This window comes from Salvelinus fontinalis, chromosome 10 (assembly GCF_029448725.1).
Source record: "Salvelinus fontinalis isolate EN_2023a chromosome 10, ASM2944872v1, whole genome shotgun sequence".
Taxonomy (NCBI): Eukaryota; Metazoa; Chordata; class Actinopteri; order Salmoniformes; family Salmonidae; genus Salvelinus; species Salvelinus fontinalis.
The window spans coordinates 29,359,922-29,387,046 of NC_074674.1; the positions used below are offsets into that span (position 1 = coordinate 29,359,922).

Consider the following 27,125-nt stretch of genomic DNA (forward strand, 5'->3'; position numbering starts at 1 on the left):
ATTCCACTCCAGCCATTACCATGAGCCCATCCTCCCCAATTAAGGTGCCACCAACCTCCTGTGGTATTAAAGTAGTAAAAAGTAAATTATTTGATCCCATATTCATAGCACACAATGACTACATCATGCTTGTGACTCCACATTTGGTGGATGCTTTTGCACGTTGTTTTGTAATGGTAAATAATGTATTGTCACTTTTATTGTAAATAAGAATAGAATACGTTTCTAAACACTTCTACATGAAAGTGGATGCTACCATGATTACGGATAATCCTGAATGAATTGTAAATTATGATGAATGAGAAAGTTACAGGCACACAAACATCATACCCCCCAAAATGCTAACCTCCCCTGTTATTGTAATAGTGAGAGGATAGCATGTCTTGGGGGTATGATATTTGTACATCTAACTTTCTCATTATTCACAATTCCTTCAGGATTATCCGTTATCATGGTAGCATCCAAATTCATGTAGAAGTGTTTTGAAACATATTATATTCTTATTTACAATACAAGTGACTCCAAAATTACACAATTATGTTATTTACCATTAATTTATACTGGGCACAAAATAATCTGAAACACAACCAAAACAACAAGCAAATGTATCCAACACGTGTGCTGTGGGTATGAGTGAGGTTGTTGTGTGTAACATAGGCACTCTGCTGTTCACCACTACTGTCACAGGGGGAGAGAGAGCTGTTAATAAGAGTCAACTTTCAAATTAGAACTACGTCATATTACATTACAATTAAAGATTGAATTTAAAACCAGTTGTGAATTATGTTGAAAATGTATTGAAACCAGGTTCAGCATTAAGGAAAAGGATGGGGGAAGGAACACTGTTCCTATTGTTAGTTATTAGAATAATTAAGAAAAGTGAAGAACCAGCTTCTACTGTAACTGCTCACATAGCTTCCATGATGTCGTCCTGAGCAGGGAAGGCCACTATGAGTCCGTCGGGGGACTGGGTGAGAATGCCCGGTCCTCGGCCTGTCAACTGCTACCACAACATCTGTAGCTGGCTCACCATCAGCCTTAGCAGGTCAAGACTGGCGCTGTCAGGGTAGTCTGCTGTAACAAAGCTGGTCTGCTGGGGCTGAACTGAGTCATCCTTCAGGTCTTTGATGTTCATGTACTCTTTGATGTTCATGTACTCCTTGGCCTTCGTGTACTCTTTGGTCTTTATGTACACTTTGATCTTCATGTACTCTTTGATCTTCATGTACACTTTGATCTTCATGTACTCTTTGATTTTCATGTGCTCTTTGGCCTTTATGTACTCTTTGGCCTTCATCTACTCTTTGGCCTTCATCTACTCTTTGGCCTTCATCTACTCTTTGGCCTTCATCTACTCTTTGGCCTTCATCTACTCTTTGGCCTTCATCTACTCTTTGGCCTTCATCTACTCTTTGGCCTTCATCTACTCTTTGGCCTTCATCTACTCTTTGGCCTTCATCTACTCTTTGGCCTTCATCTACTCTTTGGCCTTCATCTACTCTTTGGCCTTCATCTACTCTTTGGCCTTCATCTACTCTTTGGCCTTCATCTACTCTTTGGCCTTCATCTACTCTTTGGCCTTCATCTACTCTTTGGCCTTCATCTACTCTTTGGCCTTCATCTACTCTTTGGCCTTCATCTACTCATTGGTGAACTGCTCCTTGAGGATCATCATCTTATTCTGCAGCTGGTCCGACTCTTTGGCTGAGATCCTCTGGCCCAGCTCGTTCAGCTTGCCCTCCGTCTCTTTCACGATGCACTCCAGGGTCTGGTATGGTTTTAAGGGGGACAGCAGGTCTGTCTGGACTGTCTGCAGCTACAGGGTTACCCTGTAGGGGGATCAGCCTCTGATTGGAGCCGCCTGAGACAGCCACACAGGACAACACAACCAGTTAGCTACCAGGTTGTACCATACAATATTACAGTGATCATTGCCTGTAATGCTTTGTGCCTGTGCAGATGCCTTGTGCAGTCAACTGGTGTCTAGTTGTCTTCTTGGTTAGGGAATTAACAAAGTTAGACCAATATTTACTGTTGGACTGACCTTTTGTGATGAAGGGTGGAGGTGTTGTGATGTTGGAGGGTACTCTGTCTGGCTCTTGGGGATGCTCCACCATGCCAGCACAGGAGGTTGGTGCACTTTAATTGGTGAGAACGGGCTAGTGGTAATGACTGGAGGGGAATGGTATCAAATACATCAGACACATGGTTTCCAGGTGTTTGATGCCGGCCCATTTGCTGGGTTCCGGTCATCATTATGAGACGTTCTCTCCTCAGCAGCCTCCTGTGATGGCCAGGAGTTGGAATGGAACTCATGGAGCCTGTTTGGGTTAGGTAAGATGTAAGGAGATATTACAAAAGTATATTTGCTATCAATATTTTCTTTCAACTTGGTTTCAATACAACTCTACCCAGACAAATAAACAAACATGTTTGTAGAAGTACAGTAGATGTTTGTCTGTTAGTTAACCAGCGGTCCCTACCTGAGAGGTGACAAGGGGGGGGGGGGGGGGGGGGGGTGAGCTGAGATAGGTCTGTCGCGGGGACTGACAAGATGTTGTTGAGGTAGGAGACCACAATGGTGTGACCACCCTGAGCACTTCCTTCTCCTCTTCTTTCCTTCTGTGACGTCCTCGTCGCTGCAGGACGATTCTAAGATCTCGCTCATGTCCATCTTCCAACTATCAGGGACACCCTTTGATTGTAAGGAAATGCACTGTCCCGTGAGCCATCCTTACCATTACTTCACCAGAACTCTGGCTTAGAGATGCTGTTCATTTCATGGATCTCATTTCTTGCCACAATGTAAAAAATATATGAAAACATAAAATATCTAAATGCATGTGCATATTTTTTATATATATTTTACCAATTGTTTGAAGACTGTATTAGCAAAAATACATGCATATTTACTTTGCCCTTGGCTAGAACATGTGACAGGGCAAAAAATAAAACAAGATAATATTTGTAAACTGACCAGAATTTCCTAATAATTATCCAACACAAAAGTAGGACGCACAATGCTTACAATTTGCAGACTTGTTTATAGTGTGTACTTGTTTTCAGCCACATCTCTGTGTCCCTTCTCACAGGTAAATGTCAACGCTGTCTCTCCTACCACCATTGTGGTGTAGAAATGGGCTCCTGAGGACAAAAAAAACAGTGTCAAATTACTTACAGAGGGTTGTGTGTGTGTGTGAGAGAGTGATCACTCAGGATAACAAAGATAAACTTTAGAAGAAGTTTTGGTGATAGCCATGTGAATTTCGATAATGTTTGATTTGAGGATGAGAGAATCTCAAATAGAGGTTTGTAGAGATTGGTTTGAGACAGCCAAACAGACAGGCTATCCAGTTAGAACAGGTTCTGCTCACCTGCAGCCAGCAGGTATTCAGCTCAAGGGGTTGCTCCTGTGCAGCCTCCATGAGAGGTGTAGTCGAGCCCAGCTCGATGTCAGCCCGGCCTTGATGGGGAAGTCAGCCACGTCCAGGAAGCCCCCACGCAAGGCCAGTCAGGGTCGTCTCCTTGGACTCCTCTGTCTAAGCGTTGATGTTGGCACCTGCAGACAAGGGCGGATTTAAGAGGGTTCTGCTTGGAACACACTTTAAATAGTATTAATCTATTCCCGCTGTTGGCTATTGACCCCAGAAAAATTATATCAATTTATTTTGGAAAAGCCAGCTTCTACCTTTTACATCAACTCGAGAAGACTATGAACTTCAAACTGTATGTGAATATAATTGTAACGTCAGGTGAATGATGGGTGCAGAGTCAGGCAGAGAGCAAAATATTCCGGGTACAAAACGCTTTAATATCCACAGCATAAAACAGGAACAGGTCAAAAGGGTGACGCCAAAACACAGGCGCAAAACAACCCACAGACCACTGTTTAAATCAAGCTGGAATAGCGTAAATCCCACAAACAAATAATCCACTCACAACGTCAAACGTGAATACACAAAATAAGCCCGCACAAACACTAGCGGGCGAAACTAACCTAAATAGTACCCCTCCTAAAACCCAAACAAAAAACAGGTGAAAACAATTAGACAGACATAAACGAAAAGGAAAAAGGGATCGGTAGCAGCTAGTAGACCGGCGACGACGACCGCCGAGTGCCACCCGAACGGGAAGGGGAGTCACCTTCGGTAATATTCGTGACAATAATCATATCACTTGATAATTTTGTTTCCAAAAGTGGGGTCTCATATTTTGTCTCAACACTGAGCTTGGACAGTCAATATGGTAGGTAAAATATATAAACAAAAGCAGTGGTTTAATTCAAACCCAGAGAGGGAAGCCCATACCTCTTGTCAAAATAAATGTCTGGCAGGGGGATACCATAGAGAATGATAGAGGCCTCTAGTGGCCAAAAGGCTGTATTAGCATGGGCAGCGCCATTGAGGCCTTCCACCATTTTAATGTAGTCAACTGGGTGGGACTTCCAACTTCATTGGGTGATCCCTCCTGGAGACACAGATACTATAATGGCACAGATACAAAGATGAGTCCTCTATCTCTGGGTGGGGCTACCTAAGGATAGGAGAGGGTGAGGGTCTGGCAGCACCGCCATCTCCTCTTGGCCCTCTCGTGCAGCCTCCATGAGTGGAGTGTATCCTTCATCATTGATCTCCTCCAGGTTGGCGCCCCTCTCAATCAGCAGGGCAGCCAACTCTACGTGTCCCCCACAGGGCAGCCAACTCTACGTGTCCCCCACAGGGCAGCCAGCTCTACGTGTCCCACACAGGCCGCCAGCTCTACGTGTCCCACACAGGCCGCCAGCGACACAAAAGAGTCAGCAGGTATGTTGACCTTTGCGCCACTGTCCAACAGCAGCCAGTGTGTGTCTATGTGAGTACTCACCGTACAATCCTCCATGAGTGCTGTGTGCATCTCGTCAGCCCCAGCCTCTAACAGGAAGCATACCATGTCCATCCGTGTGTGGATAAGAGGAACAATAAAAAACTATGCTCTGGCTGCTTTTTCCCTACAATTACATTTCCTGTTTACCATCACTCTTTGTCAACAGGAGTGTAAACATTAGATCACTAATGCAATGTGTCAGATGTCTCCTGTGTGGTTTTGTGTGGTGTTTTACAGGGAGGGAGCAGATGCACACCTTTGCTGATTAGGAACTGTACAGTACACAGGTGTCCCGCTCTGGCTGCTTTCATCAGACAGATTCTGCCTTTCCCCAATTCATGTCCCTGGAAGACAAACAGAAAGAAAATAAGAAAGACAGGAGTGAGTAAAGTGGACACAAGGAAACACATGAGCAGCAATGCATCCAGAGAGAGAGACAGTAGACAGCATGTGTATGACTGAATAGGTTAAGTTACGCATGGTGGTTTATGACAGTAGCTATCGTCGTCTGCTAGCTAGCTGCAGCATGTCCCTGATGTTTACCCCTTGCCTACGGTAGCTGATCTGTTTGCGACCCTGGCAGGGGTGGGGGGGGGGGTGGGGGGGCTGTTTACAAAGCTGGACATGAGACAAGCTTACCAGCAGCTAGTTTGGATGAAGACACAGGGGAGCCCCTGACTATCAACACACAGCAGAGGCTTTTCAGGGCAACAAGCCTCCAATTTGGAGTGTCCACAGCAGTGGCCATTTTTCAGCGCTACATGGACACCTTGCTATCGTGCATCACAGGGGTCCAGATGTATCTTGATGACTATCTGATAACAGACCGGACTCTGAAAGAGCAGAACTTTTGGCTGAAGGAAGTGCTGAGGCACTTTGTAGAAGCAGGGCTACGACTGCAGAGCGAGAAGTGGATTTTTGCTGCACCACTCACTACCTCTTTGTCTGAGCCACCACATCCCTGGGAAGTGATGCAGTTTGGAGATGGTGCTTGATGCCCTTCTCCAAGTTTCTAGGATAGCCGCACTGACCTTTAAGGATCATGTCATGTTACGGGTGCTTCGCTGGGTGCTGCATGGATGGGCCTCCGAGGTTCCTGGCTGCCAGTTTGGGCCCTACTGGTCTCGTCGAAACAACCTGTTGTTGATATGGAAATTGAGGCTGTGGTGCGCAGCTGTCTGGCAATGCTCCAAGCAAATGCCGCCTTGCAACTTATAGGGGGGTGGACAACAAAGAAATGGTCTTGTCTTAATATAGACTTTGCTGGGCTGTTCAAAGGAAAGACATATGACATTGTAGTGGATTCCCACTGGAAGTAGCCATGGTTAGCTTCATGTCCTCTGCTGCTGTGATAAGCATGGGTTGTCAGACAATGGATCTGCCTTCACTTCTGCTGAGTTTAAAGATACGGACGGAACGGAATCAGACACGTCACCACAGCCCCATTTCATCCATCCTCCAATGGCCAAGCTGAATGCATGGTTCAGACAACCAAGGAGGCTCTGTCTAGGATCTCGGTGGGTGACTGGCAGACCCGACTGTCAAGGTTCTTGCTGTCTCAGCATGTTACGCCCACGGCCTCTACTGGGAAGAGCCCAGCCAAGCTGTTAATGAACAGGCGATTGACATCTGCATTAGACTGGCTGCACCCGGACTTCGCAAAGCAGGAGGATGTTGCAGACAGGAGCCATGGTCATTTAAGGCATTTTGTACCCGACTAGTCTGTGCCATAGGAAGGCCCAAAAAATTGTTAAAGACTCCAGTCACCCAAGTCATTGACTGTTCTCTCTGTTACCGCACGGCAAGCAGTAGCAGAGCGCCAATTCTAGGTCCAAAAGGCTCCTCAACAGCTTCTACCCCTAAGCCATAAGACTGCTGAACAATTAATCAAATAGCCCCCCGTCCCCCCTTTATTTTTACAGTGCTGCTTTAAAAATCGCTGTTTATTATCTATCCATAGTCAAATTACCCCTTACTACATGGACAAATTATCTCAACTAACCTGTACCCCCACACATTGACATGGTACCGGTACCCCCTGTATATAGCCTCGTTATTGGTAATTTATTGTGTTACTTAAAAAAAAAAATTTTTTTTACTTTAGTTTATTTAATCAACTTTATTGCAGTGCCAACTCCAGAGCCAAACCCTGATACTAAGCCCCCAACTTGCAGCTGAGCCCTCTCCAGCACTAATTTGGGTGCCACCTTCACAGGCACAGAGGCTGTGAGTTACAACCAAGTGTTCCATCCAAAGCTTATTTGGTTACATTTAGTTTTTGAAGGTGGTGGCATAATTCCCCAAATGAGTTGCTTTTCCATTATAATCTATTTTCAACAAAATACACTACCGGTCAAAAGTGTTAGAACACCTACTCATTCAAGGGTTTTTCTGAATTTTTTCTACTATTTTATACATTGTAGAATAGTAGTGAAGACATTACAACTATGAAATAACACATATGGAATCATGTATTAACCAAAAAAGTGTTAAACAAATCTAGATAGATTTTACATATGAGATTCTTCAAATTGACCATTTGCCATGATGACAGCTTGGTACACTCTTGGCATTCTCTCAACCAGCTTCACCTGGAATGCTTTTCCAACAGTCTTGAAGGAGTTCCCACATATGCTGAGCACTTGTTGACTGCTTCACTCAGAGGTCCGACTCATCCAAAACCATCTCAATTTGGTTGAGGTTGGGGGATTGTGAAGGCCAGGTCATCTGATGCAGCACTCAATCACTCTCCTTCCTGGTAAAATAGCCCTTACACAGCCTGAAGGTGTGTTGGGTCATTGTCCTGTTGAAAAACAAATGATAGTCACACTAAGCCCAAACCAGATGGGATGGTGCAGAATCAAATATAAAACACTTTTTGGTTACTACATGATTCCATGTGTGTTATTTCATAGTTTTGATGTCTTCATTATTGTTGTACAATGTAGAAAATAGTAAAAATAAAGAAAATCCCTTGAATGAGTAGGTGTTCTAAAACTTTTGACTGGTAGTGTACATCTATTTAATTGCCCATTGGTATACAGTGGCACTCTACTTTACATTCCCCTATGTAACATCTGGTTTTAACGGTAAGTAGGATTTTTTTTATTTTTTTTTATTTTTATTTTAACGTTATTTTACCAGGTAAGTTGCCTGAGAACACGTTCTCATTTGCAGCAACGACCTGGGGAATAGTTACAGGGGAGAGGAGGGGGATGAATGAGCCAATTGTAAACTGGGGATTATTAGGTGACCATGATGGTTTGAGGGCCAGATTGGGAATTTAGCCAGGACACCGGGGTTAACACCCCTACTCTTACGATAAGTGCCATGGGATCTTTAATGACCTCAGAGAGTCAGGACGTTTAACGTCCCATCCGAAAGACAGCACCCTACACATGAATGATGAATGGATGAATGGATAGGAGGTTACAATGTTTTAATGGACTGGATTAGTCTTAATTAGTGTTGTTAATTGCCAACATCGTAGGCTATGCATGAAGCAAATAAGCAGTATTATGTTAACATCCGTAACTACGCGTTATGTTTATTTTTTTATAGAGAAAATCCTATAATTCCAATCATTTCTGTCGGCCCTTCATACACAGACACTGTTGATGGCGAGCTGTGCGTTTCTATACTGAACACATATATAAATGCAACATGTAAAGTGTTGGTCTCATGTTTCATGAGCTGAAATGAAAGATCCCAGAAATGTTCCATATGCACAAAAATATCTCTCAAATTTTGTGCACAAGTTTGTTTACATCCCTTTTAGTGAGCGTTTGTTCTTTACATTTACATTTTACATTTAAGTCATTTAGCTGACGCTCTTATCCAGAGCGACTTACAAATTGGAAAGTTCATACATATTCATCCTGGTCCCCCCGTGGGGAATGAACCCACAACCCTGGCGTTGCAAGCGCCATGCTCTACCAACTGAGCCACACGGGACCACGTGTTCTTTGCCAAGATAATACATCCACCTGACAGGTGTGGCATATCAAGAAACTGATTAAACAGCATGATCACTACACAGGTGCACGTTGTGCTGGCGACAATAAAAGGCCACTCTAAAATGTGTAGTTTAGTCACACAACACAATGCGACAAATGTCTCAAGTTTTGAGGGAGCGTGCAATTGGCATGCTGACTACTGGAATGTCCACCAGAGCTGTTGCAAGAGAATTTAATGTTAATTTTTCTACCAGAAGCCGTCTCCAACATCGTTTTAGAGAATTTGGAAGTACGTCCAACCGGTCTCACGACCACAGACCACCTGTAACCACGCCAGCCCAGGACCTCACATCCGGCTTCTTCACCTGCAGGATCGTCTGAGATCAGCCACCTGGACGGCTGATGAAACTGAGCAATATTTGTCTCTGTAATAATGCCCTTTTGTGTGGAAAAACTCATTCTGAATGGCTGGGCCTGGCTTCCCAGTGGGTGGGCCTATGCCCTCCCAAGCCCACCCATGGCTGCGCACCTACCCATGTGAATCCTTAGTTTAGGGCCTAATGAATTTATTTAAATTCACTGAGTTCCTTATGAACTGTAACTCAGTAAAATCGTTGAAATTATTGCATGTTGCGTTTATATTTTTGTTCTGTAAAGATGTTCCAAACGTCCCCTCCCCTTGCCCTGCAGACCAAGCTGCTAGAAGCTGCTGTTCCTTCTCGCGCATTGTTTTCTACCTTGTGCCAAAACCTGTCAACCGATAGACGAAATAAGACAGGGCTGCATTTGCATATATCCTTATGCCTGCCTATCCATCATTTTCTTTCCCATTCGCATCTCTTTCGCTTCCATGCTCTACTGATGCTGATGTGAGTGTTGGGTTTGCTTCTTTTTAGTACATCTTCATCACTCATTCCCGCCTCTTCGAATTGGCTCTGAGAAACAGCATTTTCAAATAGATTTTTGGTTGATTGCGAAACATTCTGCCAAAGCGGTTTGTTCTTCGGCTAATTTAGTGTAGACAAACAGCATTTGGTTCTTCTGCAGAGTAAATGGCAGATCAAAGAGGATCGAGGATCCTTAAACGATCCAGCACTGTGTCAATAATTACACTAATTAATTCCGCTTCAACAACCTCTCATTGCCTTGTTCACAGATAGGCTACTAATACCAATTTAGATTTGAGAAAAATCAAAACAGATATTCTGAATGCAAGACATTTAGTACGAATAAAAGAACAAGGACCGATCATAGCCTATCTATTAATTCCAAGTTAGCAACGAAACCTGCCTGTGAAGCCTATTCCTGGAAAAACGCCTAGGAAAGCAGAGCGACGTATCCAAAATCCAGCGCATCAGCGTAGCCTACGGAGCACCATTGATAGTGTTCTTTGGAAGTGACAGGCTAGTGTTTTGCCGTGCCACATTGTATACGGAGAAGGAGTCGGAGAAGGAGTCGGAGAAGGAGTCGGAGAAGGAGTCGGAGAAGGATAGGAGGCAGATGATATTGGGCAGCAAGTGAGTATTATGGATATGGATGAAGCATTACTTTATGCCTTGACAATATTCATTCTGCAAATAAGCTACCACTCTAATGATAAACGAGAATGTTTAACAAATAAGCTAACCAATAATATTTGTCTCATTTGGAGGAGGTCAGTTGGGTTGTATAAATGGTGCAATTCCTTTGATAAATCAATAAATTATACTTCAAGAGTTGATTTGGAGAACGATAGTCAACTTCATATAGGGTATTTGTGTGTCCTCCGTTATGAATGGTAAGTAGTGGCATTTTGTGTATCTCTATTAAATAAGTTCTTAGAATTGATGGAATTGTCTTGTCTTGCACCAGATCCATTTAGGAGAGGGAAGGGTGATGATCTGTTAAGCCCACCAGTTTCTTGCTCACTGCTGACAGCAGCACTCAGGTGAGTGATAATAATATTCTGTCTACTGACAAAGTTGTACATATTATGGAATAGTGTATGTTTTGTCAAAACCAGGGAAAAAGTAATGTTGGCAAATAACTAATTAGTCATGACCTCAGCCACTGATTTTGATTGTATCCTGAGCCTATAGTGGTTCTAGCTACATGTTTACTTGTTAATGTTTGTGGTATATAACAACAGTGTTGTGCTCAGTTGTTGATGCCATCGATAACACACCTGTTTAATGTCAACCTGTGTGTAAGTCTAATGTTCTAAATTGTCTTTATGATACTGTTCTCATGGTAATGATATAAGGTTTACAGGACCAACAGCTCTGTCTTATTAAGATGTGACTATATGAACAGGGTTTGCGTAAGACATTGAGATTAGGATATACCTGAGACCTGAGTGTTATTGTACCGCAACAACACTGTAACTGCAAGTTGCACATCCAAAGTAGTGTGTCTTTGCCCAGAGCAAATGGATTTTATTTGTATTAATTTGATTAAACCTTGCACAGGGAAGAACCATTGAGACCATGCCTATTTTGTAAGGGTGCCCAGCTTCAGACACAAAAAGCAGGAGAAAATACTAATTTAAATTACATTAAATGACAACAATGTGAGTTGCTGTTCATAATCCCATGAGGAAACATGTGCATGTGCACTGTATTTGTGGTTTTCATTAGTGCAATGTATTAGTGTGTATGTTTTGCCTCATACTCGATGTAGGTTCCCTAGTGATACTGTATTATGGAGAATGGAAAAATAATGGAGGATGGATGGTGCTTTCAAGACAACTCAGAAAACTCGGAATGTTTTTTTTGCACAGAGCTTCCTATTGGTTGATTCTGATATTTTTCAAGTGGGAAACTCGGCGTACATTTTTCTACAACTAGTTTCCAAGTTGGAAATTTCAGAGGTGCCGAGTTGTCTTGAAAACGGCAGGAGACCTGAGATGTTTAGACCATATACATAATCCTGTGGATGAGTTCAATTGTAATGTTGAGTTAGTGGTTCTATTTTTATTACCACCTGTTATGGGAATCCAGTTCCACTGCTATCCTTTCTCGTAGGGCTTGGCACTGGAAATGATGATTGAAGAATGGATTTTAATTCTGAGAGAAAGATGTTTGGAGCTTTCTTTGTTATTTAGCCATTTCTATTTTTGCATTTTGACTATTTATGGTCTCATTTTAAAGGGTTGAGGGTGGTAAATGCGATTTGTTGTGTTTTGATGTGATCTATTAACTACCCATCCTAGATGCCTGCTGTGAAAGAGAATAATTGCAGACAGCAACTCAGTGAACACATCCATACTAATCTAACCTTCTAAACAATGGTGCCGACAGAGATGGTCACCTCGCTTCGAGTCATTAGAAACAATGCAGGATTTTGTTTTTTGATGTATTATTTCTTACATTGTTATCCCAGGAAATCTTAAGTCTTATGACATACAGCTGGGAAGAACTATTGGATATAAGAGCGACGTCAACTTACCAACATTACGACCAGGAATACGACTTTCCCAAAGAGGATCCTCTGTTTGGACCACCACCCAGGACAATGGAACTAATCCCAGAAGCTGACCCAAAACAACGGCACCGCAGAAGGGGCAGACAGAGCGGCCTCCTGGTCAGGCTTCGTAGACGTGCACATCACCCACAGCTCCCGAGTATACTACTCGCTAATGTCCAGTCTCTTGACAACAAGGTAGATGAAAATCGAGCAAGAGTTGCCTTCCAGAGAGACATCAGAGATTGTAACATTCTCTGTTTCACGGAAACATGGCTCACTCTGGATATGTTGTCGGAATCGGTTCAGCCACCGGGCTTCTCCATGCATCGCACCGACAGAGATAAACACCTCTCTGGGAAGAGGAAGGGTATCCTTCATGATTAACGACTCATGGTGTAATCATAACAACATACAGGAACTCAAGTCCTTCTGATCACCCAACCTAGAATTCTTTACAATCAAATGCTGGCCATATTACCTCCCAAGAGAATTCTTACAGATGGTAGGCAATTAAGGTCACAGTTATGAAAACTTAGGACACTAAAGAGGCCTTTCTACTGACTCTGAAAAGCACCAAAAGATAGATTCCCAGTATCCCTGATCATCTGCGTGAACGTGCATTAGGCATGCTGCAAGGAGACATGAGGACTGCAGATGTGGCCAGGGAAATAAAATGCAATGTCCGTACTGTGAGACGCCTAAGACAGCGCTACAGGGAGACAGGACGGACAGCTGATCGTTCTCGCAGTGGCAGACCACATGTAACAACACCTGCACAGGATCGGTACATCCGAACATCACACCTGCGGGACAGGTACAGGATAGCAACAACAACTGCCCGAGTTACACCAGGAATGCACAATCCCTCCATCAGTGCTCAGACTGTCTGTAATAGGCTGAGAGAGGCTGGACTGAGGGCTTGTAGGCCTGTTGTAAAGGCAGGTCCTAAACAGACATGACCGGTAACAACGTCGCCTTTGGGCACAAATCCACCGTCGCTGGACCAGACAGGACTGGCAAGAAGTGCTCTTCACTGACGAGTCACGTTTTTGTCTCACCAGGGGTGATGGTCGGATTCGCGTTTATCGTCAAAGGAATGAGCGTTACACCGAGGCCTGTACTCTGGAGCGGGATCGATTTGGAGGTGGAGGGTCCGTCATGGTCTGGGGCGGTGTGTCACAGCATCAGCGGACTGAGCTTGTTGTCATTGCAGGCAATCTCAATGCTGTGCGTTACAGGGACGACATCCTCCTCCCTCCTGTGGTACCCTTTCTGCAGGTTCATCCTGACATGACCCTCCAGCATAACAATGCCACCAACCATACTGCTCGTTCTGTTTGTGATTTCCTGCAAGACAGGAATGTCAGTGTTCTGCCATGGCCAGCGAAGAGCCCGGATCTCAATACCATTGAGCACGTCTGGGACCTGTTGGATCGGAGGGTGAGGCCTAGGGCCATTCCCCCCAGAAATGTCCAGGAACTTGCAGGTGCCTTGGTGGAAGAGTGGGGTAACATCTCACAGCAAGAACTGGCAAATCTGATGCAGTCCATGTGGAGGAGATGCACTGCAGTACTTAATGCAGCTGGTGGCCACACCAGATACTGACTGTTACTTTTGATTTTGACCCACCCCTCTTTGTTCAGGGACCAATTATTCAATTTCTGTTAGTCACATGTCTGTGGAACTCGTTCAGTTTATGTCTGTTGTTGAATCTTGCTATGTTCATACAAATATTTACACATGTTAAGTTTGCTGAAAATAAACGCAGTTGACAGAGAGAGGATGTTTATTTTTTTGCTGAGTTTATATCCTGAGGCTGCATTTATTGTAGCTGGGGATCTTAACAAAGCAAATTTGAGAACAAGGCTACCTGAATTCTATCAGCATATTGATTGCAGTACTCGCGGGAGTAATACACTCGATCACTGCTACTCTAACTTCTGCGATGCATACAAAGCCCTCCCCTGCCCTCCCTTTGGCAAATCCGACCACGATGCCGTCTTGCTCCTACCGTCTTATAGGCAGAAACTCAAACAGGATGTACCAGTGACTAGAACCATTCAACACTGGTCTGACCAATCGGAATCCATGCTTCAAGATTGTTTTGATCACATGGACTGGGATATGTTCCAGTCAGGTCGATGTTGTTCTCTGAGGCTATGAGTTTATAAGGAAGTGCATTGGAGATGTTGTACCCACTGTGACTATTAAAACCTACCCTAACCAGAAACCGTGGATGGATGGCGGAATTCGCGCAAAACTAAAAGAGTGAACCACCGCATTTAACCGTGGAAAGAGGTCTGGGAATATGGCTGAATATAAACAGTGTAGTTATTCCCTCCGCAAGGCAATCAAACAGGCGAACTGCCGGGACAGGGACAAAGTAGAGTCGCAATTCAATGGCTCAGACACGAGACATATGTGGCAGGGTCTAGAGGAAATCACAGATTACAAAAAGAAAACTAGCCAAGTCTCGGACACCGACGTCACGCTTCCAGACAAACTAAACACCTTCTTTGCCTGCTTTGAGGATAATACAGTGCCACCGTCGCTGCCCGCTAACAAGGACTGCACTCCCCCCCTCACCTTCTCTGTGGCCGACGTGAGTAAAACATTTAAACGTGTTAACCCTCGCAAGGCTGCTGGCCCAGACGGCATCCCTAGCCGCGTCCTCAGAGCATGCGCAGACCAGCTGGCTGGTGTGTTTACTGACATATTCAATCGCTCCCTATCCCAGTCTGCTGTCCCCACATGCTTCAAGATGGCCACCATTGTTCCTGTACCCAAGAAGACAAAGATAACTGAACTACATGACTACCGCCCCGTAGCACCCACTTCTGTCATCATGAAGTGCTTTGAGGGAATAGTCAAGGATCCTATAACCTCCACCTTACCGGCCACCCTATACCCATTTCAGTTTGCATACCGCCCCAGGTCCACAGACGATGCAATCGCAATCACACTGCACACTGCCCTATCCCATCTGGACAAGAGGAATACCTATGTAAGAATGCTGTTCATTGACTACAGCTCAGCATTCAAGACCATAGTACCCTCCAAGCTCATCATCAAGCTGGAGGCCCTGGGTCACAACCCCGCCCTGTGCAATTGGGTCCTGACTTTCTGACGGGCCGCCCCCAGGTGGTGAAGGTAGGAAACATCTCCACTCCGCTGACCCTCAATACTGGGGCACCACAAGGGTGCGTACTCAGCCCCCTCCTGTACTCCCTGTCCACCCACGACTGTGTGGCCATGCACGCCTCCAAATCAATCATCAAGTTTGCAGACGACACAACTGTAGTGGGTTTGATTACCAACAACGACGAGACCGCCTACAGGGAGGAGGTGAGGGCACTCGGAGTGTGGTGTCAGGAAAACAACCTCTCACTCAACGTCAACAAAACAAAGGAGATGATCGTGGACTTCAGGAAACAGCAGAGGGAGAACCCCACATCGAAGGACAGTAGTGAAGAAGGTGGATTTTTTTTTAAATTCCTCTGCGTACACAGCACAGACAAACTGAAATGGTCCACCCACATAGACAGTGTGGGGAAGAAGGTGCAACAGCCCCTCTTCAACCTCAGGAGGCTGAAGAAATTTGGCTTGTCACCCAAAACCCTGACAAACTTTTACAGATGCACAATCGAGAGCATCCTGTCGGGCTGTATCACAGCCTGGTACGGCAACTGCACCGCCCTCAACCGTAAGGCTCTCCAGAGGGTGGTGCGGTCTGCACAACACATCACCGGGGGAAAACTACCTGCCCTCCATGACACCTACATCACCCAATGTCACAGGAAGGCCAAAAAGATCCTCAAGGACAACAACCAACCGAGCCACTGCCTGTTCACACCGCTACCATCGAGAAGGCGAGTTCAGTACAGGCACATCAAAGCTGGGACTGAGTGACTGAAAAACAGCTTCTATCTCAAGGCCATCAGACTGCTAAACAGCAATCACTAACTCAGAGAGGCTGCTGCCTACATTGAGACCCAATCACTGGCCACTTTAATAAATGGATCACTAGTCACTTTAAACAATCCCACTTTAAATAATGCCACTTCAATAATGTTTACATATCTTACATTACTCATATCATATGTGTATGCTGTATTTTATACCATCTATTGCACCTTTTTTTAATTATTTTTTTAAATTTTACTCCCTTTTTCTCCCCAATTTTCGTGGTATCCAATCGCTAGTAATTACTATCTTGTCTCATCGCTACAACTCCCGTACGGGCTCGGGAGAGACGAAGGTCGAAAGCCATGCATCCTCCGAGGCACAACCCAACCAAGCCGCACTGCTTCTTTAACACAGCGCGCCTCCAACCCGGAAGTCAGCCGCACCAATGTGTCGGAGGAAACACCGTGCACCTGGCCCCCTTGGTTAGCGCGCACTGCGCCCAGCCCGCCACAGGAGTCGCTGGAGCGCGATGAGACAAGGAAATCCCTACCGGCCAAACCCTCCCTAACCCGGACGACGCTAGCCCAATTGTGCGTCGCCCCACGGACCTCCCGGTCGCGGCCGGCTGCGACAGAGCCTGGGGGCGAACCCAGGGACTCTGGTGGCGCAGTTAGCACTGCGATGCAGTGCCCTAGACCACTGCGCCACCCGGGAGGCCCCATCTATTGCACCTTGCGTATGCCGCTCGGCCATTCCTCATTCATATATTTATATGTACATATTCTCATTCACCCCTTTAGATTTGTGTGTATTAGGTAGTTGTTGGGGATTTGTTAGATTACTTGTTAGATATTACTGCACTGTCGGAACTAGAAGCACACGCATTTCGCTACACTCGCATTACCATGTGTATGTGACCAATAACATTTTATTTGAACCTCTATGCCCCTATGAGTCCAGTAGCTTCTATTGGACTCGGTTATAAGGGTATGACTGTAAGTACAAGTAGGTTTAGTGTTAGAAATACAATTCTAATCCATTCCACAGTTATCAATATATTTAAAAACATTTAAAATGTGCCATTACAATTACGTACAGTACCAGTCAAAATTTAGTACACACCTACTCATTCAAGGGTTTTTCTTTATTTGGACTATTTCCCACATTGTAGAATAATAGTGAAGACATCAAAACTAAGAAATAACGCATATGGAATTATGTAGTAATTCCCACATATGCTGAGGACTTGTTGGCTGCTTTTACTTCACTCTGCGCTCCAACTCATCCCATACCATCTGAATTTGGTTGAGGTCAGGTGATTGTGGAGGCCAGGTCATCTGATGCAGCACTCCATCACTCTCCTTCTTGGTAAAATAGCCCTTACACAGCCTGGAGGTGTGTTGGGTCATTGTCCTGTTGAAAAACAAATGATAGTCCCACTAAGCGGAAACCAGATGGGATCACTGTCACGTTCCTGACCTATTTATGTTAGTTTGTTGTATGTGTTAGTTGGTCAGGACGTGAGTTTGGGTGGGCATTCTATGTTTTCTGTTTCTATGTTGGTTTATGGGTTGCCTGGTATGGCTCTTAATTAGAGGCAGGTGTTTGGCGTTCCTCTAATTGAGAGTCATATTTAGGTAGGCTGTTTCACAGTGTTCATTGTGGGTGGTTGTCTCCTGTGTCAGTGTTTGTCGCACCATACGGGACTGTTCGGTTTGTTTTGTACATCGTCATTTTGTGTAGTCTATTTTTCCCTGTTCGTGCGTTCTTCGTGTTTATGTAAGTTCGTCGTCCAGATCTGTCTACTCCGTTTGTTATTTTGTTTATTAGTCAAGTGTATTTCGTTTTCGTGTTTTTCCGTCTTTACTTTAATAAATATCATGTCTTCACAATCCGCTGCATTTTGGTTCAATCCCTGCTCCTCCTCTTCGGATGAAGAGGAGGAGGACAACCGTTACAGAACCACCCACCGATCCAGAACCAAGCGGCGTGAATTCGAGCAGTGGCCTGCTACACAGGAATCATGGACGTGGGAGGAAGTATTGGAGGGAAAAGGACACTGGGCTCACATTGGGGAATATCGCCGTGCTCGTGAGGAGATGGAGGCAGCGAGAGCCCAAGAGCGGTGGTATGAGGAGGCAGCAAGGAGACGTGGCTGGAAGCCCGAGAAGAGACCCCAAAAATTTCTTGGGGGGGTGGCTAAGAGGTAGTGGGCCGAGGGCAGGTAGGAGACCTGCGCCCACTTCCCAGGCTTACCGTGGAGAGCGGGAGTACGGGCAGACGCCGTGTTACGCAGTAGAGCGCACGGTGTCTCCTGTACGGGTGCATAGCCCAGTGCGGGTTATTCCACCTCCCCGCACTGGTAGGGCTAGATTGGGCATTGAGCCAGGTGTCATGAGGCCGGCTCAACGCGTCTGGTCTCCAGTGCGTCTCCTCGGGCCGGCTTACATGGCACCAGCCTTACGCATGGTGTCCCCGGTTCGCCTACATAGCCCGGTGCGGGTTATTCCATCTCCCCGCACTGGTCGGGCGACGGGGAGCATTTAACAGGTAAGGTTGGGCAGGCTCGGTGCTCAAGGGAGCCAGTACGCCTGCACGGTCCGGTATTTCCGGCACTACCTCCCCGCCCCAGCCCAGTACCACCAGTGCCTACACTACGCACCAGGCTTCCAGTGCGTTTTCAGAGCCCTGTTCCTCCTCCACGCACTCTCCCTATGGTGCGTGTCTCCAGCCCAGTGCCTCCAGTTCCGGCACCACGCACTAAGCCACCTGTGCGTCTCCGGAGTCCTGTACACGCTGTTATTTCTCCCCGCACTCGTCCTGAGGTGCGTGCCCTCAGTCCGGTACCACGCACCAGGCCTATAGTGCGCTTCGAGAGGTCAGTGTGCCCTGTCCCTGCTCCCCGCACTAGGCTTGAAGTGCGTGTCTCCAGTCCGGTGCCTCCAGTTCCGGCACCACGCACCAGGCCTATAGTGTGTCTCAGCCGGCCAGAGTTTGTCGTCTGCCCAACGGCGCCTGAACTGTCCGTCTGCCAAGCGCCGCATGAACTGCCCGTCTGCCATGAGCCTACAGAGCCTTCCGCCAGACAGGAGCAGCCAAAGCCTTCCGCCAGACAGGATCAGTCTGAGCCATCCGTCTCCGCAGCGCCATCTGAGCCATCCGTCTCCGCAGCGCCATCTGAGCCATCCGTCTCCGCAGCGCCATCTGAGCCATCCGTCTCCTCAGCGCCGTCTGAGCCATCCGTCTGTCCCGAGCCATTAGAGCCGCCCGTCTGTCCCGAGCCGTCAGAGCCGTTAGTCAGTCAGGAGCCGCTAGAGCCATTCGTCAGTCAGGATCTGCCAGAGCCGCCAACCAGACAGGATCTGCCAGAGCGGCCAACCAGACAGCATCTGCCAGAGCCGCCAACCAGACAGGATCTGCCAGAGCCGTCAGTGAGCCATGAGCTGCCAGAGCCGTCAGTGAGCCATGAGCGTCCAGAGCCGTCAGCCAGCCATGAGCGTCCAGAGCCGTCAGCCAGCCATGAGCGTCCAGAGCCGTCAGTCAGCCATGAGCGTTCAGAGCCGTCAGTCAGCCATGAGCGTCCAGAGCCGTCAGTCAGCCATGAGCGTCCAGAGCCGTCAGCCAGCCATGAGCGTCCAGAGCCGTCAGCCAGTCATGAGCTGTCCCTCAGCCCAGAGCGGCTATTTATTCAGAACTGCCCCTCAGTCCAGAGCTGTCTCTCTGTCCGGAGCTGCCTTTCAGTCCGGAGTTGCCCCTCTATCCTGAGTTGCCCCTCTATCCTGAGTTACCTCTCTATCCTGAGTTACCTCGCTATCTTGAGTTATCCCTCTGTCCTGAGCTATCCCTCTGTCCTGAGCTATCCCTCTATCCCGGTGCTGCCCCTGGTGTCGATGTTACCTAAAAGATTTAGTGGATGTAAGATGAGGGTGGTCATTTGTAGGGGGAAATGTAAGCTGGGATTGACTATGGTGGGATGGGGACCTCGCCCTGAGCCTGAGCCACCACCGTGGTCAGATGCCCACCCAGACCCTCCCCTAGACTTTGTGCTGGTGCGCCCGGAGTTCGCACCTTATGGGGGGGGTTATGTCACGTTCCTGACCTATTTATGTTAGTTTGTTGTATGTGTTAGTTGGTCAGGACGTGAGTTTGGGTGGGCATTCTATGTTTTCTGTTTCTATGTTGGTTTATGGGTTGCCTGGTATGGCTCTTAATTAGAGGCAGGTGTTTGGCGTTCCTCTAATTGAGAGTCATATTTAGGTAGGTTGTTTCACAGTGTTCGTTGTGGGTGGTTGTCTCCTGTGTCAGTGTTTGTCGCACCATACGGGACTGTTCGGTTTGTTTTGTACATCGTCATTTTGTGTAGTCTATTTTTCCCTGTTCGTGCGTTCTTCGTGTTTATGTAAGTTCGTCGTCCAGGTCTGTCTACTCCGTTTGTTATTTTGTTTATTAGTCAAGTGTATTTCGTTTTCGTGTTTTTCCGTCTTTACTTTAATAAATATCATGTCTTCACAATCCGCTGCATTTTGGTTCAATCCCTGCTCCTCCTCTTCGGATGAAGAGGAGGAGGACAACCGTTACAATCACATTATCGCTGCAGAATGATGCAGTTGCCATGCTGGTAAAGTGTTCTTTGAATTCTAAATAGATCACAGACAGTGTCACCATCAAAGCACCCCCACACCATCACACCTTTTCCTCCATGCTCTATGGTGGGAACCACACATGCAGAGATCATCCATTCACCTACTCTGCGTCTCACAAAGACACAGCGGTTGGAACCAAAAATCTCCAATTTGGACTCATCAGACCAAAGGACAGATTTTCACCGGTCTAATGTCCATTGCTCGTGTTTCTTGGCCCGAGCAAATCTCTTCTTCTTATTGGTGTCCTTAAGTAGTGGTTTCTTTGCAGCAATTCGACCACGAAGGCCTGATTCACGCAGTCTCCTCTGAACAGTTGATGTTGATGTGTCTGTTACTTGAACTCTATGAAGCATTTATTTGGGCTGCAATTTCTGCAAAGGCTGGTAACTCTAACTTATCCTCTGCAGCAGAGGTAGCTCTGGGTCTTCCATTTTTGTGGCGATCCTCATGAGAGCCAGTTTCACCATAGCGCTAGATGGTTTTTGCGACTGCACTTGAAGAAACGTTCAAAGTTCTTGACATTTTCTGGATTGACTGACCTTCATGTCTTAAAGTAATGATGGCTGAGGTCGTTTCTCTTGTGACCTCTAATGAGATCGTTTCTCTTGTGACCTCTAATGAGATCGTTTCTCTTTGCTTATTTGAGCTGTTCTTGCCATATTCTGTATACAACCCCTACCTTGTCACAATACAACTGATTGGCTCAAACACATTAAGAAGGAAATAAATTCCACAAATTAACTTTTAACAAGACACACCTGTTAATTGAAATGTATTCCAGGTAACTACCTCATCAAGCTGGTTGAGAGAATGCCAAGCATGTGCAAAGCTGTCATCAAGGCAAAGGGTGGCGACTTTGAAGAATATCAAATGTAAAATATATTTTGATTTGTTTAACACCTTTTTGGTTACTACATGATTCCATGTGTGTTATTTCGTAGTGTTGATGTCTTCACTAATATTCTACAATGCCCTTGAATGAGTAGGTGTGTCCAAATGAAGATTCATTTCATTATTCCTATTTTATTATCCTATATGTTATATCAGATTTAAAATAGTTTATTCTCTTAAGATACACGTATCAATATGTCTGTTTTTGCATGTACAGTAGGGTTATTTTCTCACGTTGAGGCATTTTGTCCATGCCAAACATCCCCATTGAGCTGGATCAGCTCTAGTTCCATTCTTTTCTTTTTGTGAGATGAGGTTTAGCCAGAGGCATGAGCTTTCACTCCAAGCCTGTTCCGCCAATGCTTTTTCTTCATCTGCAATCTAAATGGTAGTGAGTGGTGGATTCACTGTTTTTCTCAGTTAACAAAGTCACGACCACAGATCATTTTCCGGTTCGACTGGGAAATAGTACTGCCAGGGTTCAGGGATGCCTCTCAGAGAGAGTTACATGAGTTTGCACTTATAAAATATCTGCATTGAAAAGATCACGTTGGGTCAAAAACAGATCCATTTAGCACATTTAAAAAAATATATAAATATCGTGACAATTATCCTGCATGTGGAGTTAGTGAAAACAGTGGATATAGTTCCTCTGACATCTGAATATGCACCATGTGCCGGTGTGTTAGGGCATGTCTTGTATTTTCAGTCACTTAGGTCAGTGGTGTCTATGCCTGTGTCATTTATTTGTATTTATTTTACCAGGGAAGTTGACTAAGAACACATTCTCATTTACAACAACGGCCTGAGGAGTAGTTACTGGGATGAATGAGCCAATTGGAAGCTGGGGATGGTTAGGAACACATGATGGTATGAGTGGGATGCAGTTCAGAAGCAAGCCAGCGGTGGGATGCAGTTCAGAAGCAAGCCAGCGGTGGGATGCAGTTCAGAGGCAAGCCAGCGGGGGGATGCAGTTCCGAGGCAAGCCAGCGGGGGGATGCAGTTCAGAGGCAAGCCAGCGGGGGGATGCAGTTCAGAGGCAAGCCAGCGGGGGGATGCAGTTCAGAGGCAAGCCAGCGGGGGGATGCAGTTCAGAGGCAAGCCAGCGGGGGGATGCAGTTCAGAGGCAAGCCAGCGGGGGGATGCAGTTCAGAGGCAAGCCAGCGGTGGGATGCAGTTCAGAGGCAAGCCAGCGGGGGGATGCAGTTCAGAGGCAAGCCAGCGGGGGGATGCAGTTCAGAGGCAAGCCAGCGGTGGGATGCAGGGTGGTATGCTATTGCTGACTTGATGACAAAAGTTTTATTTTTCTCCTCTGCTACTGCTGATTAAATCACCTACAGTTTAAGTTCATCTTAATGCATGTTGTGGATAGATAATATGAATCTGTTTCTTGTCGTCGGCTAAATTCAAGAAATTGTTTATTTTGTGATCCATGCTCCTGATATGGGGAAGCCAAAAGAAAACACACACACACACACACACATTTTAATCATGCTTATGGATGGTCCAGCTCCACCCAGAACCTCGGGTAATAGAGGGCTAAACACATATGCTATGTGGAAGAGGCTTTTTGTGTGCTTTAGTCAGATTTACACCTTCAACCTCATTTGGTGTTGAGCCACGTTTTGTTCAATGTCTCCCAAACGTCTTTCCAGTCTTACAATTACTAAACGGAACAAGTCTAAGTGTTTTGTTTTGTGTGCTCAGAGACCTTTGTGACCTTCGAATACCAAAGTCATTCTTTACCGTGTTGAGCTTTCCAGAACCTACATGGACCCCAATCAGGCGACCTCAGGAGAACTTGTGCCCCAGTCTCTGGACCAGTGTTTCCTAAGTCCAGTCCTCGATTACCCCGAACAGCACACATTTTTGTTGTAGCCCGGGACGAATATACCTCATTCAACTCATTCAGTGCTTGATGATTAGTTGACAAGTTGAATCAGGTGTGCTTGTCCAGGGTTACAATACAAATGAGTACTGTTGGGGATACTTGAGGACCCGAGTTGCAAACAATGCTCTAGACCATAGCAATTTAAGATGACAAATGTCTCGGTGTGCACAGTGAATCCTGTGATGCTCCAATGAATGCACAAACATGATTGTGGATCCTCTTTTCTTTAGTCCTGTAGGAATGTTAATTTCAGATTTATGTCTGTTTCCTGTTCGGTGTTTGGCTTTGTGACGCACTAAATGAATTTGCAGAGGCGTTGTAATCTCTCAACAGAAACTGATGAACAGTCTCAGGGTCTCGGTTAATTATAAAAATGTTGTTGACACTTCTGTGTGTGTTGTCTGTCTGTGGTCGCAGTGACTGAGAAAATCTAATGTATTTTGCAGTGTTTATGCAATTGTTCTTTTATGTGTTGACACAGCCCCTAATTACCACCAAAGATCTTGAAGTGATTAATTGGAACCAAGCTACCAACCTGTTATATATTTAATGTAGAATGGCACATTAGGGTCTCATTGCCTCTTAAAATATAAGGGTGCTTGACAAATCAAATCTGGCAAACATTGACTGTACAGTGTCCACTCAAACATGCCATTATGTACTGCAAAGTATTTTCACTGTACACATATAGAGCGATGTAAAGCAGCAGAGCAGCAATGGTTCCAGGTGCTGTCCATGGTCCTGATTCTGCATGTTAGAAACAGCTACAACAGTTAGATGAAATCTTGCTAATCAACACCAACCATTGAGCACAATGAAGACTGGAGAAGTGGCAGAGCTATCATTTTTTTTCCTGGAAATTAAAAGCACAATTTAAGTTGGATGTCTTTGGGCTCCACCATGGTGAAGAGAATGTTAAATCTCACAATCTCTTAAAAAACCCTTTTCACTCGCTGTCATTCTCTCACTTTCTCTCTCTCTCTCTCTCTGTCTCTCTCTCTCTCTGTCTCTCTCTCTCTGTGTCTCTCTCTCTCACACACAGACACGCACACACACAACCAGACATGGGTTGAAATATGTGTGTATTTGAATATTTGTTATTTAAATACTTTTTTCTGTATTTGGGTATTTTCAAATACTAAGTCCAAAATATATACTTTTATTAGAGTACTTGAATGGTTATTTGTAAAAAATAAAATTAAAATAAAAACGAATTTATTTCAAATACTATTTTCAAATACCTGGTTTAAATTCATGACTCAGTGTATTTTTGTATTTTCAAATATTGTACTTTCCAAGTGTATTTCCAATTACAAAACAGGTTGTTTGGATCCTGGATGCTGATTGTTTGATATCCCGCAAAATACCATGACGTGGTAATCTCATTATTCCACTGTCCCACACCCCAGGCAGGAAATGTATACACATCATATCCCTGGACGAATACAGCCTCTAAACATTATTTTTCCATGCAACTATTTGGTTTGCAACAGTTGGGGTTTTTATACACCTACCTGTCTACCTCTATAACCTGTGCAACAATGTATCATTTTACAAATGCGATCTCTCCGGTGGTAGTAGTCTAGCTCTAGGAACGTACAGATATAGTTCCTAGAGCTAGCTAGCCTAAGAATGAACGTGAAAATAACAATTCACCATGGAAACCGTAAACACTCAGAATTCCATTCATTCATTAACCAGCGCAGTTTGGCCTATGTAGACCTATTGGATATTCATTAAATAATTATTTATTGAAGTTCTTGTCTCTCATCATCATTGCATCTCTGATAGCTAGCTACACTACCGGTCAAACGTTTTAGCACACCTACTCATTCAAGGGTTTTTCTTTATTTTTACTATTTTCTACATTGTAGAATAATAGTGAAGACATCAAAATTATGAAATAACTCATATGGAATCTTGTAGTAACCAAAAAAGTGTTAAACAAATCAAAATATATTGTAATGAAACAGGCAGGGAGCAGGTCTCGAACCATCAACCTTCTAGCCCGAAGTCCAAAGCGCTAGGCAGAGTCGATATCCGGGCTTATAAACCCAGGGTCATTACACTACTTCCTCATTTCAAAGAGCGCGACCTCGCGCTAGCTTGCGACTCTATGTCTTACAGGAATGCGCTCACTGGCCAAGCACACGCACTGTCGTGGATGCAAGGTCCGACCCCACTTCTGACACCAATGTAATGAAACAGGCAGGGAGCAGGTCTCGAACCCTCGACCTTCTAGCCCGAAGTCCAGCGCGCTATCGACTGTACCACAAAAGCATGCTCGAGCGGCAGAGTCGATATACGCGCTTATAAACCCAGGGTCGTTACAATATTTTATATTTGAGATTCTTCAAATTGCCACCCTTTGCCTTGATGACAGCTTTGCACACTCTTGGCATTCTCTCAACCAGCTTCATGAGGTAGTCACCTGGAATGGATTTCAATGAACAGTTGTGCCTTCTTAAAAGTTAATTTGTGGAATGTCTTTCCTTCGTAATGCGTTTGTGCCAATCACTTGTGACAAGGTAGGGGGGTATACAGAAGATAGCCCAATTTGGTAAAAGACCAAGTCCATAGTATGGCAAGAACAGCTCAAATGAGCAAAGAGAAACAACAGTCTATCATTACTTTAAGACATGAAGGTCAGTCAATATGGAACATTTCAAGAACTTTGAAAGTTTTTTCGAGTGCAGTCGCAAAAACCATCAAGTGCTATGATGAAACTGGCTCTCATGAGGACCACCACAGGAAAGGAAGACGCAGAGTTACCTCTGTTGCAGATTATATGTTCATTAAAGTTACCAGCCTCTTAAATGCTTCACAGAGTTAAAGGAACAGACACATCTCAACATCAACTGTTCAGAGGAGACTGCGTGAATCAGGCCTTCGTGGTCGAATTGCTGCAAAGAAACCACTACTAAAGGACACCAATAATAAAAAGAGACTAGCTCGGGCCAAGAAACATGATCAATAGACATTAGACCAGTGGATATCTGTCCTTTGGTCTGGATTCCAAATTGGAGATTTTTGGTTCCAACCTCTGTGTCTTTGTGAGACGCGGTATGGGTGAATGGATGATCTCCGCATGTGTATTTCCCACCATAAAGCATGGAGGAGGAGGAGGTGTTATGGTGTGGGTGTGCTTTGCTGTTGACACTCTCTGTGATCGATTTAGAATTCAAGGCGCACTTAACCAGCATGGCTACCACAGCATTCTGCAGCGATACGCCATCCCATCCCCTTAGTGGGACTATCATTTGTTTTTCAACAGGACAATGACCCAACACACCTCCAGGCTGTGTAAGGGCTATTTTACCAAGAAGGAGAGCGATGGAGTGCTGCATCAGATGACCTGGCTTTGGTTTTGCAAAGGTGTTGTGGACGGGCGTGGCATATGGGTGTAAGCATCTGCCGCTGGTTCCAAAGGGTGCATGTTTGAATTACGCTTTAGAAAGTTGTTTTTGATATTTTTTGTTTTAAGCTTCTCCTAAACCTTGACCCTTACCTTAACCATTCATAGTTAATGCC

General features: G+C 45.3%; 1 protein-coding gene and 1 long non-coding RNA gene across 2 annotated transcripts in view; one reads left to right on the forward strand and one right to left on the reverse strand.

The window, feature by feature from the left end:
- Nucleotides 1–2,509: 2,509 nt before the first annotated feature.
- LOC129863233 (uncharacterized) lies at nt 2,510–7,712 on the reverse strand. Its single transcript, XR_008760949.1, has 5 exons — nt 7,455–7,712; nt 5,120–5,207; nt 3,375–3,559; nt 3,029–3,144; nt 2,510–2,695 (listed from the first exon to the last, which is right to left on the reverse strand). It is a non-coding gene; the product is annotated as an uncharacterized LOC129863233 (long non-coding RNA).
- A 1,797-nt stretch (nt 7,713–9,509) lies between these two features.
- Nucleotides 9,510–27,125, forward strand: part of LOC129863962 (sodium/calcium exchanger 1-like) — an 83,616-nt gene continuing 66,000 nt past the window's right edge. The window contains exons 1-2 of the mRNA XM_055936448.1: nt 9,510–10,336; nt 10,671–10,746. The gene's annotated coding sequence lies outside the window, so the exon portion shown is untranslated. The remainder of the gene's footprint in view (nt 10,337–10,670; nt 10,747–27,125) is intronic.